Below are 15638 nucleotides of genomic sequence, written 5' to 3'. Positions count from 1 at the left end.
TGCAGAGTCCCCTGGAGAAGAGAGTGGCAAACCACTTCAGTATTCTTGCCTGAGAACCCCATCAACAGTATGAAAAGGAAAAAATATATGACATTGAAGGATGAATTCCCCAGGTCAGTAGGTACTCAATATGCTACTGGACAAGAGTGGAGAAATAGCTCCACAAAGAATGAAGAGATGGAGCCAAAGTGAAAACAACACCCAGTTGTGGATGTGACTGGTGATTGAAGTAAAGACCAATGCTGCAAAGAACAATATAGCATAGGAACCTGGAATGTTAGATTAGGAATGAAGGCAAATTGGAAGTGATCAAACAGGAGATGGCAAGAGTGAACATCAACATTTTAGGATTCAGTGAACTAAAATGGACTGCAATGGGCAAATTTAATTCAGATGTATCTACTACTATGGGCAAGAATCCCTTAGAAGAAATGGAGTAGCCATCATAGTCAATAAGAGTCTGAAATGCATTACTTGAGTGCAATCTCTAAAACAACAGAAAGATCTCTGTTCATTTCCAAGGCAAACCATTCAATACCACAGTAATCCAAGTCTATGCCCCACCACTAGTGCCAAAAACGGTGAAGTTGAATGGTTCTATGAAGACCTACAAGGCCTTCTAGAACTAACACCCACAAAGATGTCCTTTTCATCATAGGGGCATAGAATGCAAAAGTAGGAAGTCAAGAGATACCTGGATAACAGGCAAATTTGGCCTTAGAGTACAAAATGAAGCAGGAGAAAGGCTAACAGAGTTTAGCCAAGAGAAGGGACTGGTCATAACTAACACCTTCTTCCAACAAAAGAGACAACTCTACATCATCAGATGGACAACACTGAAATCAGATTGATTATATTCTTTGCAGTCAAAGATGGAGAAGCTCTATACAGTCAGCAAAAACAAGACTGGGAGCTGACTGTGGCTCAGATCATGAACTCCTTATTGCCAAATTCAGACTTAAATACAAGAGAATAGGGAAAACCAATAGACTATTTGGGTATGACCTAAATCAAATCCCTCACAATTATACAGTGGAAGTGACAAATAGATTCAAGGGACTATATCTGATAGACAAAGTGCCTGGAGAACTACGGACAGAGGTTCATGACATTGTACAGGAGGCAGTGATCAATACAATCCCCAAGAAAAATAAATGCAAAAAGGCAAAATGGTTGTCAGAGGAAGTCTTATAAATAGCTGAGAAAAGACAACAAGTGAAAGGCAAATGAGAAAAGGACAGATATACCCATTTGAATGCAGAGTTCCAAGGAATAGCAAGGAGAAATAAGAAAGCCTTCCTTGGTGATCAATGCAAAGAAATAGAGGAAAACAAAAGAACGGGAAAGACTAGATATCTCTTCAAGAAAATCAGAGCTACTAAGGGAATATTTCAAGCAAAGATAGGCAGAATAAAGGACAGAAATTGTATGGACTTAACAGAAGCTGAAGATATTAAGAAAAGGTGATAAGAATACACAGAAGAACTATGCAGAGAAAGATCTTCACAACACAGATAACCATGATATTGTGATCACTCACCTACAGCAAGACATCCTGAAGCCTAAAGTCAAGTGGGCCTTAGGAAGCATCACTACAAACAAAGCTAGTGGAGGTGATGGAATTCCAGTAGAGTGATTTCAAATCCTGAAAGATGATGCTATGAAAGTGCTGCACTCAATATACCAGCAAATTTGGAAAACTCAGCAGTGGCCACAGGACTGGAAAAGGTCAGATTTCATTCCAGTCTCAAAGAAAAGCAATGCCAAAGAATGCTCAAACTACTGCACAATTGCACTCATCTCACACACTAGCAAAGTAATGCTCAAAATTCTCCAAGCCAGGCTTCAACCCTCCATGAACTGTGAACTTCCAGATATTCAAGCTGGTTTTAGAAAAGTCAGAGGAACTGGAGATCAAATTGCCAATATCCATTGAATCATCAAAAAAAGCAATAGAGTTCCAGAAAAACATCTACTTCTGCTTTATTGACTATGCTAAAGCTTTTGACTGTATGAATCACCACAAACTGTGGAAAATTCTTCAAGAGATGGGAATACCAGGCCACTTGACCTGCCTCTTGAGAAATATGTTTGCAGGTCAGGAAGCAGCAGTTAGAACTGGACATGGACCAACAGACTGGTTCCAAATCTGGAAAGGAGTACATCAAGGCTGTATATTATAACCCTGCTTCTTTACCTTGTATGCAGAGTACATCATGCAAAATGCTGTGCTGGACAAAACACAAGCTAGAATGAAGATTGCTGGGGGACAGATCAGGAACCTCAGATATGCAGATGACACCACCCTTATGACAGAAAGTGAAGAGGAATTAAAGAGCCTCTTGATGAAAGTGAAAGAAGATGGTGAAAAAGTTGGCTTAAAACTCAACATTCAGAAAACTAAGATCATGGCATGCTGTCCAATCACTTCTGGCAAATAGATGGGGAAACAATGCAAACAGTGACAGACTTTAGTTTTGGAGGGGCTCCAAAATCACTGCAGATGGTGATTGCGGCCATGAAATTAAAAGACACTTGCTCTTTGGAAGAAAAGCTGTGATCAACATAGACAGCACATTAAAAAGCAGAGATATTACTTTGCCAACAAAACTCCATCTAGTCAAAGCTATGGCTTTTCCATTAGTCATGTATGGATGTGAGAGTTGGACTCTAAAGAAAGCTGAGTGCCAAAGAATTGATGTTTTTGAACTGTGGTGTTAGAGGAGACTCTTGAGAATCCATTGGAATGCAAGATCAAACCAGTCAATCTGAAAGGAAATCAGTCCTGAATATTCATTGGAAGGACTGATGCTGAAGCTGAAACTCCGATATTTTGGCCACCTGATGTAAAGAATTGACTCATTGGAAAAGACCCTGATGCTGTAAAGATAGAGGGCAGGAGGAGAAGGTTGAGATGGTTGGATGGCATCACCCACTCGATGGACATGAGTTTGAGCAAGCTCCAAGAGTTGGTGATGGACAGGGAAGCCTGGCATGCTGCAGTCCATGGTCCAAAGAGCTGGACATGACTGAGGAACTGAACTGAACTAAACTGATGTTATCTACCATCATCTATATATACCATATATGACATATACTATAATCTATATATACCCTATATGATATGCCATAATCTCCATCCCTTTAGTCTACCTTTGTCTTTATATTTAAAGTGGTTTTCTTGTACACAACACATAATTGAGTTTTGTGTTTTTAATCCACTCTGAGTCTCTGTCTTTTAATTGGTGTATGTAAACCATTGATATTGAAATTGATTACTGCTATAGTAGGATTAATATCTACCTTACTTTATACTTTTTGCTATTCATTGCCCATATCTTTGTCACTATTTTATCTTTCACTGCTTTTCTAACTTTTGGTTTTAATTATGCATTTCATACGATCCCATTTTCTATCCTTCCTTAGCATAGCAATTATACTCTTTAAAAAAATTTTTTTAACTGTTTGCCCTAGAGATTGCAATATATATTTCTAACCAATCCATGTTCAGTGTCAAATAACACTATACCACATCACCACTAGCACAAGCACCTTAAAATAACAAAATATTCCTTATTCTTCTCTCTGGTCTTTTGTATCATTGCTATAATTCAATTCACTCATACATACTCTTCAATCTTCAAATACATTGGTGCTATTATTGTTTTAATAAATTGTTGTGTGTTAGATCAACTTAGAACAAGAGAAATATATTTTTATTTTCTTGCCATTTATTCCTTCTTCAGTGCTCTTCCAGTCTTTATGTAAATCCAAATTTTTGATATATCATTTTCCTCCTCTGAAGATCTTTAAACATTTCTTACAAATCAGGGTTCCTGGTGACAGATTCCCTCAATTTTTGCTTGTCTGAGCAAGTGCTTATGTCTCTTTCACTCAGAAGAATAATTTCAGTAGATACAGAATTCTAATTTGGTGTTGCTATTTCTTTCAAGATTTTAATTATTTCACTCCATTCTCTTCTTGCTTGTATGCTTTCAAAGGAGATGTCTGATAAAATTCTTACCCTGGTGCTTCTATGAGTAAAATAAAATCTCTTTGGCTTATTTCGAGAGTTTCTCTTTGCCTTTGATTTTCTGTAGTTGAATATGATGTGATTTTCAATTTGAGAAGTTTCTATCGACACACCTCCAAATTCACTGAGTCCGTCCCAGTCATGTTCAGTCTACTGATGAACCCACCAAAGACATTCTTCATTCTGTCAGCATGGTTTTCGTTTCTTGTATCTCCTTACAACTGTGGGAGTTGCCATTTCTCTCCCTACATTACTCACTTGTTCATTCATGTTTTCCTCTTTCTCCATTAGATTTCTTAGCATATTAATCACGGTAATTTTAAATTTACCTGTCTGATAATTTGCAAATTTCTGCCATGTCTGAGTCTGGTTCTGATACTTGACTTGATGCTTCAGACTGCTTTGTGCCTTTTAGCATGTCTAGTAATTTTCTCTTGAAAGTGGGCATAGTTTAATATTTTGAAAGACCTGAGGTAAATATGTCTATAGTGTGAGGTTTTATGTTAACTGTATACAGGTTAGACTGTGTTTACCACTTGTTTTGGCTGCTGTGTCAGGAAATAACATTTCCTTACTGTTAATATTTTTGTCTCTCTGCTATTTTTGCTTTCCCTAGAAGAGCGGTTCCCAAACTTTTTGGAACCAGGGACTGGTCTTATGGAGGACAATGGGAGTGGAGGTAGAGGATAGCTCAAGTGGTGATACTAGTGATGAGGAGTGGCAATGAAGCTTCCCTTTCTTGCCCTGCAGCTCACCTCCTGCTGTGCAGCCAAGTTCCTAACAGGCCATGGACTAGAACCAGTTGGCAGCAGGGGGTGAGGGGTGTTGGGGACCCCTGCCTGCCCTACAGAACTTTTCTACTACCATCTAAATCAGTATGTCTCCCCAAATATCATATGTTGAAAAACTTATGCCCAATGTGCTGGTTTTGGTGGTGGGGCCTTTAGGAAGCAATTAGTTCATGAGCACAGAACAATCATGAATGAGTGTAATGCTTACATAAACTCATACCGTGTGCCATGCTCATACCATACCCTTGCTATGGTAGTTATATTTTTAGTCTTTTGAGGAACTTTCATACTGTTTTCCATAGTGGCTCCATCAATTTACATTCCCACCAATAGGTACATACAAATGCTACATTTTAAAAAACCTTTTGCATTCACTTTAAAGGCATTGTTAATCTGTAGATAATTCTAGTTGACATTTTTTATTCAACACCTTAATAAAGATGTTATTCCACTTTTTCTTAGCTTGTATAATTCTTAGCAATGTTTCTTTCCAAGCCTAGTTCTGTTCTTCTGGATGTAATGTTTCTTTTTTTACTGCTTGTCTTTAAGATTTTCTCTTCATAATTGGCTTTTATTACTAGTCTGTGGGGTGCAAGGCCATATTTATCTTATATTTGTTTTGTTTGGGGTTCTGTGAACCTTTGATTGGTCATTTGTCTCTTTGATTAATTTTGGGAAATTTTCTTTTCAAGTATTTTTCCTGGCTCTTTCTTTACTTCTTCCATTTTTATTTTTCAAGTTATGTGCACAAGAAACCTTTTGTCATTGTCCTGAGGGATATCCTAAACTATTGAAGCCTCAGAATATTTTTCTCTCTTTATTTCTGTGTTTCCATGTGGTTAATGACTATTGATCTATCTCAGATTGTATGGTTCTTTCCACCAATTTGTGTGCCTATTTTCTGTTAATTCCTTTAAAAGAATTCTTAGTCACTGATATTGTGCTCTACTTTTATAGGATTTCCACTTAACTCTATTAGTAGCATGCAGTCTTTAAAAGATTTTAATGTGTTCATGTGTGTTATTCACCTTTCCAGTAGATCTTTCAGCATAGTAATAGTGATTTCTAAGGCCCTGATTGGTCCACATTAGGTTTATTTCTGATCTTGTTTCTGTTCTTTGTCTTCTCTCATTATGATGCATAGTTTTAACTTGGGGTTTTTTGTTTGTTTGTGTTTGTTTGTTTCTTGTTTTTGCTTGACTCCATTTTTATTGTATGCGTACGACTGTAAAAAGAAAAAAAAGTGGATATTGAGATAATAAGATTCATATTTGAAAAATAGCACAACCTCTCTTTTGGTTAGGATGCTTGTGGGGGCATTTATTCAGTGTATTAATTCACCTGTGCTGAGTTTTGTTGTTGCTACACTACATCAAGTCCACCACAAGCTTCACATTCCTCCAGTGGAATTCTACTATTTGTAGTGGAAGACCTGAAGCACCAGAAGATGCTTTTAGTTTTCCTGTTGCATCCCAACCTTTAGCAGACCCTGCGTACTTGTCTTGTGGGCAGTCTCTGTGCTCTTGACCTATTCCAATGGTAGACAGCTGTTTTTGTTTCTTGTTTTCATTTACTCACTGCAAGGCTTTGTTGAATGCCTGCATACTCTTAGGTTTTCCAGGTAAATCTGTTGCACCTCAAATCTTGAAAAGCTCCATCAGTCTGCCCAACAAAGGTTATTGCATATCTCCTGCCCTGCATCTACTATTTCTTATGATATTTGATGGAGGCCAATGGAAGATTTTATATGAGTATGTGTGAATTTCTCTGATGTCAAGGTTTATTGGGGATTCTGGCCATTGTGCAATATATAGGAAGTTTATTAAAATTTTTGTTATTCTAATATCTATAATCAGATAAAAGATAACTTGTTTATGTGGCTCATCTTCTCAAAAGGGATTGCGACTCTTTGAAATTTTATCTTCTTGCTTTGAGACCTCACTTGAGATGGGTTTTTAAAAGCATGATTTTATATATTATTTGCCCCTTTTTTTCTTTTCAGATTGACACAATGTTCTCTTGAGTCAGTTTGGGTTCTTAGTAGTTTGAAACATGGATCTCATTTCTCTTGATTAGTCACTCTAGCTTTACCAATTTCATAAACTACCAATTTTACAACCAGTTTGGTTGCTTTGACTCTGCTATTACATACTGGCTTTCTACTTCATTAAGTCTGTTTTGCTTTTATTTTGGTTTCTTCTACTTTTTCCTCATTTGGATCACTTGAAGAGATTGATATTTAGTTTGCTTTCTACTTTAACTCTTTACTAGTTTATGGCTTGAGTATATGAATTTCACTGAAATTAGTGATTTAACTGCATCTTGAAGTCTGAAATATAGTATTATCAGTATTGCTCATTTTAAAAATATTTTACATTTTTCAAAATAAAATTCTTTGTGACCTATATAGTATTAAGAATTATAATATAAAAATATAAGAATCTTCAGTTGTCTTTTTGTCACTGTTTTATAACATTGAAAAGTGAAAGTGTTAGTTGCTCCGTTGTGTCCAGCTCTTTGCAAACTCATGTACTATACAGCCTGCCAGCCTCCTCTGTCCAAGGAATTCTCCAGGCAATAATAGTGGAATGGGCAGCCATTCCCTTCCCCAGGGGATCTTCCTAGCCCAGGAACTGAACCTGGGTCTCCTGCATTTTAGGCAGATTCTTTACCATCTGAGCCACCAGGGAATATTTTTTTAACATAGTATTATGGTAAATTGGTATACTCTGCTTGACTAATTTGTTAACCTGAAAAAATATGTTTTCTACAGTGTTTCATCACAATTATCAACATTTAAATATCTATTTGTTCAATTTGCTAATTATCGTCTTCAAATCTTTGGACTTCTCTGGTGGCTCAGATGTTAAATAATTTGCCTACAATTCAGGAGATATGGGTTTGACCTCTGTGTCAGGAAGATTCCCCTGGAGAAGAAAGTGGCAACCCACACCAGTATTCTTGCCTGGAGAATTCCATGGACAGAGGAGCCTGATGAGTTACAGTCCATGGAGTTGCAAAGGGTCAGACACGACTGAGCAACTAACACTTCACTTCACCTCATGACTTCAACACCATTACTCATTTTGTGTGTTGGTTCTATTAATTAATCTCTTAAGTGGGATAAGTGTGTTCTTAAAGTTGTGACTTTCTCTATTCTTTCAGTTCTGCCATTTCTCAATTTATTGGAAGCCATTTTATAAAGTGAAAGTCATTCAGTCATGTCCAGCTCTTTGTGACCCCATGGACTGTATAGTCCATGGACTTCTCCAGCCCAGAATACTGGAGTGGGTAGCCTTTCCCTTCTCCAGGAGATCTTCCCAACCCAGGGATCAAACCCAGGTCTCCCACATTGCAGGATTCTTTACCAGCTGAGCCACAAGGTACATACAAATACAACAATATTATGTCTTCTATAAAGCTGAAATTTTCTTCAATTTTCTGCATGCCAATAGACAGGCATTTTTGCTCTTAAAATCTATTTTTATATGCTGCTGTATGTATTACTTACACACACTATAATCTGTTTTCATATAACACTTGCAGATACTTTGGAAATAGTATATATCATGTTCCAGAGCCAAACATATCTAAGTGGCCTTAGAGTCTTCATCTAGAAACACAAATCTTTATACCCTCACTGACAACAACAAAAAGCTGATGAAAACAAGAGAGGAGATCGAGAGAGACAGAACAAGACCAAGAGCAAGAGAGAGAAAAAAAATTTCTTGGATCCAGGTAACTGAGAAATGATTGACTTTATCGGTTTTAGGTCATATGCCTAACCTCCCCCTAAATCAATCTTGGTGGCTCAGGAATTACAGGGCCACAGTAATTTTCCCGGCTTTGATTCAAGTCTTGAATCTACTCAGTGTAGTCTCAGAATTCTAGAAAAATCTGTCCCTGATATTGTCACATGCACCTTTACAGTTACAATACGCTCTGCAGCTCCAAATACAGTATCATTTTATTTTACAAAATAAGCATATGGCAATCAGACTAAGGATTTTTATACTATTCTAGCTGATTTTGCAACTAGAGAAGTCTGCATAGGGAATATGTGCCAAAGGCTTGCTCCTGGGGAGTCTCGGCCATAGAGCTTTGAGACTACATTCTGCCTGTCCTTCCTTTCTCCTCATTGCCATCTGAAATACAGATGGGATAGCCAAACTCTGATTCACAGAGTTAAAAACCTGTAACAGAAACTGGTGACTAAGTGAAATTCTTCAGCTCCTTTTACAGAACAGCAGATAAGGGAACAGGTTGTTTGAAAACTCCTATTGTAACACAACAAAACTGGCTGATACTAGGTCAAGCCAATACAACTCATCAGAATCTGTGCAGAAGAGACCTGCTTGTCCCATAGGCGACCCACTGTCATCACAGCCCAAAATTCACCAACCTGTTTCACACCAAATCCTCTGTATTTGCATGTGTCCCATGAAGAAGCATGTAACCAAGAGAAACTTGCACAGAACACCAATTATCTCACTTTTCCTTACCATCAATCACCTTTCTCTAAGACCTGCGACCATTCTGCTTCTTGCTCCTGTTAATGTTCTAAGCACCTGTCTTCCTGGGAGGCAGACCTGAGACTTGTTCTCTGGCCTCCTTACTGGGTTGCCTCTGCTGCAAACCTTGGTGTCTCAGTGTTTTGGCTTGTAGCTCCTTGGGATAAAGAACCCGGTTCCCTAACAGCAGCAGTCAAACTTTTCACTTGTAGGTTAGTACAACACCTTAGGATACAGAAAAGAATGGAAGAAATCTGAATCAACCCCCAAACCCCAAAGGTGGATCCACCTTAGTAAAAGAACAGAAAAAAAGAAAAAAGTGAATATTTCTGGGCTATAAAATCAAGGATTAAATACACAGGTTCCACTGTCCATGGAATTCTCCAGGCACGAACACTGGAGTGGGTTGCCATTTCCTTCTCCAGTGAAGAAAGAAATCACAGAGTTAAAAAGAATATACTTTTTTTAAAAGGAAAGGGAAAAACAAACGAATTAAAGACTTTTCAACTGAAGAAAAATTAATAAACAAACCCCTTCTTTCACAAAAACACCCCTGAGAGACAGGCTGTTGAACTCTCATCCAACCATTATTTGGGTCCCATTCACTGTGGGGTCAGGAATGCCTAAGTCACATGTGGAGGAGGGATGAAGTTGGGTTTACACAGCCAGGCAGGGAAGAACCTTTGTCTCCCTGGCTTTCCTGGAAGGCATCTACGTTACTGCTTCCAGGAAAGGAAAAAAAAAATACAAGTCCTGTCCTTTCAATTTCGATTCTCATAAACCTCACCCACACCTGATGACTTTTAATAACCACCTGGCTTTTCAGCTTCTGAATATAAGAGCAGTTTCCAGAGGAGCCAGAGGCAAGAGGAGCCCTAGGGGTGATTCAGAGCAGCTGACTTGACTCCCGGCTGCAGCGTCTGCTCCATGTAAGTTTGCTCCTAAGCTTGACCTTCCAAGCACTCTTCTGTTAAATAACCACAATAAAATCCCCCAGTGCAGGCCCTATCCTGGGGGAGGGGAGGCGAGGATGGCCCCGTGGGGTCAGAGTGTAGCTCAAGCAGCTCAGAGTTGGTTGGCTTTGAGGCATGTCACCCTCATGCTCTGCTCCTCCTGGAGCATGTAGCAGTTGCTGTTGTTCAGCTGCTAAGATGGTGTCCGACTCTGCGACACCAAGGGCTGCAGCACCCCAGCCTCCACTACCTCCTGGAGTTTGCTCAAACTCATGTCCATTGAGTCCATGATGCCATCCAACCATTTCATCCTCTGTCACCCTTTCTGCTTCTGCCCTCAATCTTTCCCAGCATCAGGGTCTTTTCCAATATGTTGGCTCTTCACATCAGGTAGCCAAAATATTGGAGCTTTAACTTCAGCAATGAATATTCAGAACTGAATTCCTTTAGGATTGACTGGTTTGATTTCCTTGTTGTACAAGTGAACCCCTTAAGCAGGGCTGGAGCAAAAAGTCCACATGGGACAAGGACGAGAGTATGCTTCATCTTCTGAGAAAAAGGGGCTGAAGTCTACTTTAGGACTGAGGGCCCAAACTCCCAGCTCCCTCACAGAAGCCCTGGGTGCAGTCTCCTCCTCCAGCCCCCTCCATCGTGACAGCACCCCACTGGGCACTGGTGGTCATCACAGATAATTTAAATCGTAACACATTAACAGTGGATTTTTTTTTAACATTCAATATTCTGAATAATACAAAACTGTATTATTTGAAATAATTTAATCTCATTCTTAATACAAAAATACTTACTGTAAGCCTATTCATGTTTATTTACCATGCATTTTTTAAAAATACCTGGCCCATGCAAATACTGCCTCTTATAAATTCTGATGCTTGCTGAAAATAAAGAGTGTGGGGTACTTTTAACTATCACTTCAGATAACTCTACTGAATAGTAACCATTGGAAACTGTTCATCATCTTCTGCCATCTAGTAACACTATTTCATTCTAGTTATTTCATTTTGAGGTTTCTTGCTTGGAAACCTCAGAATATTTTTAATTAAAAAAAATACATGGTAAACTTATGAACTCCTACCAAAGCTTTATCAATATTCTGACTCAGAAGTGAATGCTACTATTCCTGTTGCTTAAAACTGTTCAACTTAAAAATAGTGATTTTTCAAGTAAAAATGGGTTTACTCAGGAATAGTAGAGGCATTGTCATTTGGGACTAGTAAGCTGTAGCAAAAGACATGTGGCAAATTCAACCAAGAAAAAGAGGAAGTTTCTCTGTCTTATTTTATAGAGAAAAGTAGTAAGTTGGGAAGGATTGTTTTAAAACGAAGTGCATTGGAGAAAAGTGAGAGTTCAAGGTAATGACCCTTCTCCTTGGCTGGGATGCTGGGGTACTCTGGGTTCTTCTAGGAGATGTGAGGTATACTTTTTCCTATTGGGGACTCTCATTGGAGAATCTCCTGTTGAAGATTTTTTTCCTTGGGTTTGTGATTGTCAATTCTCATAACTGATCTTTCTGGCCTGCTGATTCCATTTGATTGAAGTTTCCTTTTATTAATTTTCACCTAACACAGCAGTAAAAGGTCATTTTACTGCTCTATCTCTGCTCACAATCCACTGTAGAAAAAAAAAGCAAGAGAGAGTGAGAGAAGGAGAAATTTTAGAGTGGAATTCCTTTGAGCAAATTCATGTTTTTTCCTGACTGAAAGATTTTAGATAACTTATATTTCTTGGCAAATTGCAACTTACAGAATGCACCAACACATTCTAACATATTATCCAACTTATTTACTGTTAAAGCCATACATTAATGCAGGAAAAGTTTTAAAAACTTTCTGAGAACTTATATCTTACTTACCATTTGTATAGTAATGAATCAGGCAGGAATTACTGTTTTTCCTATAACACTGGTAAGAAAAATGGAGGCTTTGCCCGTAAGTTCCTTTTTCAAGGTTTCAGCAGACAGTAAGTGACTTGAACCCTCAGGTTGGAACCCTGGCAGCCCAACTCCAGAACTGTACTTGGACACCTCGGAGCAGCTTTCAGCCCCTCCAGCCCGACTCTTCCCCCGTTGCTGTGCTCCCTCTCAGTTGTTACTGCTTGGGCCTCCCAGCCTGCTCATCTTCCTCTTGGGCTGTGTCCTCCCACTGCTGAAACCAGGGAAGGAAGTGTCACTTTCTCAGGCCAAAGCCAACTCTCCCCTTTCATTCAGAAATTACCCTCTCAGTTTTCAGAGACACACAATTGTAAAATTATATATGATTGATTATGTGCTTTTATAAGTTTAAGAGTATGGTAAGCATTATGAGATATGTAATCCTCCTAATGACCCCAATACCCTACATGGATCACAGCCTTGTCATGGTGAAGGGACACTCAGTTCATTTCAGTTCATTCACTCAGTCATGTCCGACTCTTTGCGACCCCATGAAATGCAGCACGCCAGGCTTCCCTGTCCATCACCAGCTCCCAGAGTTCACTCTGACTCACGTCCATCGAGTCCGTGATGCCATCCAGCCATCTCATCCTCTGTTGTCCCCTTTTCCTCTGGCCCCAAATCCCTCCCAGCATCAGAGTCTTTTCCAGTGAGTCAACTCTTCACATGAGATGGCCAAAGTACTAGAGTTTCAGCTTCAGCGTCATTCCTTCCAAAGAAATCCCTGGACTGATCTCCTTTAGAATGGACTGGTTGGATCTCCTTGCAGTCCATGGGACTCTCAAGAGTCCCAAACTCACATCCATTGAGTCAGTGATGCCAGCCAACCATCTCATCCTCTGTCATCCCCTTCTCCTCCTGCCCTCAATCTTTCCCAGCATCAGGGTCTTTTCAATTGAGTCAGCTCTTCACACTGAAATGTTGTTGTTGAATCACGATGTGGGGATTCTTGGCCCCCAGAGGATAAGAATTCAATCTGGGGCCAGAGACGAGCCTTGATTGTTCAGAGCTTTTGTGTAATAAAGTTTTATTAAAGTATAAAGGAGATAGAGAAAGCTTCTGACATAGTCATCAGATAATTCTGAACAGTCACCTTTGGAAACTTGTTGGTCATCTTCTGCCTTCTATTAGCACTGTTATTTTCTATTTGTTTAGTTTCATTTTTATGGCTTTCTGTCGTTTTATATTTATTTATTTATGAGGCCATACCACGCAGCACGTGGGGATCTTAGTTCCTGGACCAAGGAACCCCTGTCTCTTGCATTGGGAACAGGGAGTCTTAACCACTGGACTGCTGGGAAAGTCCCTCCAAGTGCTTACTTTTGAAGTTAAAAGCTTCTTGGTCTTGGTCCCTCAGTATGCTTTGAGTTAAAATACAAAATCTTTGTAGACTCATTGACTTACACAAAGCTTTATTTGGTCTAAGATATAAACTCCACAATTTCTCTTGCTTATAGCTATTCACCTTAAAAATAAAAGTTATTCACGCTGTGGGGAGGGAGGGACGCTATAAACAAATAACACTAGCATGTGCTCGCAGTGTCTCAGCCACTCTAGGCCTGCCCCGGCTCCAGGCGCGAGCACCCTCCCTGCCCACACAGCTCAGGCTCTAGGTTGCTCTGCCAGGAATCATTGGAGGCCAGCCCTGGGCTGCATGCACCTCCCAGGTCTAAGCCACTCAGGTTCAGGCACTTGGGTAGTCCTCAGAGGCGCAGACTCAGTTGGGCCTGCATTTTGTGCCTTCCCAGGTCCAAGCAGCTTATGTGATGAGGTGTTTGGCGAGCACGGTCACTGTGATTTATCACCTCCCCCGTCCCTGCCACTCGGTTTCTGGGTGTACAACTGGCACACCTTCTCAGGTGGATGTTGACCGTCCAGAACCCAAAGAAGTCTTAGTTAGCAAAGAAGCCTGCTAGCAGTTTGGTAGATAATGTCTCTCAGGCCCTGCAATTGCCCCATTCCGGCTCTGGCTGCCTGTCACTGGAGGGGGATGGTCTGCAGCCGGCTAGTTCTGTTCAGTCCTTTGTTCTGTGTGCAGGCCTGGCGGTGTCTTCAGTTCAGTTCAGTCACTCAGACATGTCCGACTCTTCGCAATCCCATGAATTGCAGCAGGCCAGGCCTCCCTGTCCATCACCAACTCCCAGAGTTCTCTCAGACTCACGTCCATCGAGTCAGTGATGCCATCCAACCATCTCATCCTCTGTCATCCCCTTCTCCTCCTGCCCCCAATCCCTCCCAGCATCAGAGTATTTCCAATGAGTCAACTCTTCACATGAGGTGGCCAAAGTACTGGAGTTTCAGCTTCAGCATCATTCCTTCCAAAGAAATCCCAGGGTTGATCTTCAGAATGGACTGGTTGGATCTCTTTGCAGTCCAAGGGACTCTCAAGAGTCTTCTCCAACACCGCAGTTCAAAAGCATCAATTCTTCGGCACTCAGCTTTCTTCACAGTCCAACTTTCACATCATACATGACCACTGGGAAAACCATAGCCTTGACTAGACAGACTTTAGTTGGCAAAGTAATGTGTCTGCTTTTGAATATGGTATCCAGATTGGTCATAACTTTTCTTCCAAGGAGTAAGCGTCTTTAAATCTCATGGCTGTAGTCACCATCTGCGGTGATTTTGGAGGCCCCAAAAAATAAAGTCTGACACTGTTTCCACTGTTTCCCCATCTATTTCCCATGAAATGATGGGACCAGATGCCATGATCTTCGTTTTCTGAATGTTGAGTTTTAAGCCAACTTTTTCACTCTCCTCTTTCACTTTCATCAAGAGGCTTTTTAGTTCCTCTTCATTTTCTGCCATAAGAATGGTGTCATCTGCATATTTGACGTTATTGATATTTCTCCCGCCAATCTTGATTCCAGCTTGTGTTTCTTCCAGTCCAGCATTTCTCATGATGTACTCTGCATAGAAGTTAAATAAGCAGGGTGACAATATACAGCCTTGACATACTCCTTTTCCTATTGGGAACCAGTCTGTTGTTCCATGTCCAGTTCTAACTGTTGCTTCCTGACCTGCATACAGATTTCTCAAGAGGCAAGTCAGGTGGTCTGGTATTCCCATCTCTTTCAGAATTTTCCACAGTTGATTGTGATCCACACAGTCAAAGGCTTTGGCATAGTCAAGAAAGCAGAAATAGATCTTTTTCTGGAACTCTCTTGCTTTTTCCATGATCCAGCAGATGTTGGCAATTTGATTTCTGGCTCCTCTGCCTTTTCTAAAACCAGCTTGAACATCAGGAAGTTCATGGTTCACGTATTGCTGAAGCCTGGCTTGGAGAATTTTGAGCATTACTTTACTAGCATGTGAGATGAGTGCAGTTGTGTGGTAGTTTGAGCATTCTCTGGCATTGCCTTTCTTTGGGATTGGAATGAAAAGTGACCTTTTACTCTCCAA

The 15638-nt window shown here is 40.1% G+C and overlaps 2 protein-coding genes across 2 annotated transcripts in view; both read left to right on the top strand.

Moving 5' to 3' along the window:
- The window catches only part of LOC138443852 (guanylate-binding protein 1-like), a 166628-nt gene that overhangs the window by 88635 nt on the left and 62355 nt on the right, over window positions 1-15638 (top strand). The gene's annotated exons all lie outside the window — the stretch shown is intronic.
- Window positions 10021-15638, top strand: part of LOC138443849 (guanylate-binding protein 4-like) — a 28615-nt gene continuing 22997 nt past the window's right edge. Inside the window, exon 1 of the mRNA XM_069596903.1 lies at window positions 10021-10264. The gene's annotated coding sequence lies outside the window, so the exon portion shown is untranslated. The remainder of the gene's footprint in view (window positions 10265-15638) is intronic.

Source organism: Ovis canadensis, chromosome 1 (assembly GCF_042477335.2).
Source record: "Ovis canadensis isolate MfBH-ARS-UI-01 breed Bighorn chromosome 1, ARS-UI_OviCan_v2, whole genome shotgun sequence".
In the NCBI taxonomy this organism is placed as follows: domain Eukaryota; kingdom Metazoa; phylum Chordata; class Mammalia; order Artiodactyla; family Bovidae; genus Ovis; species Ovis canadensis.
The sequence above is the reverse complement of the archived record's forward strand: the minus strand, read 5'-3'. Positions and strand labels throughout refer to the sequence as shown.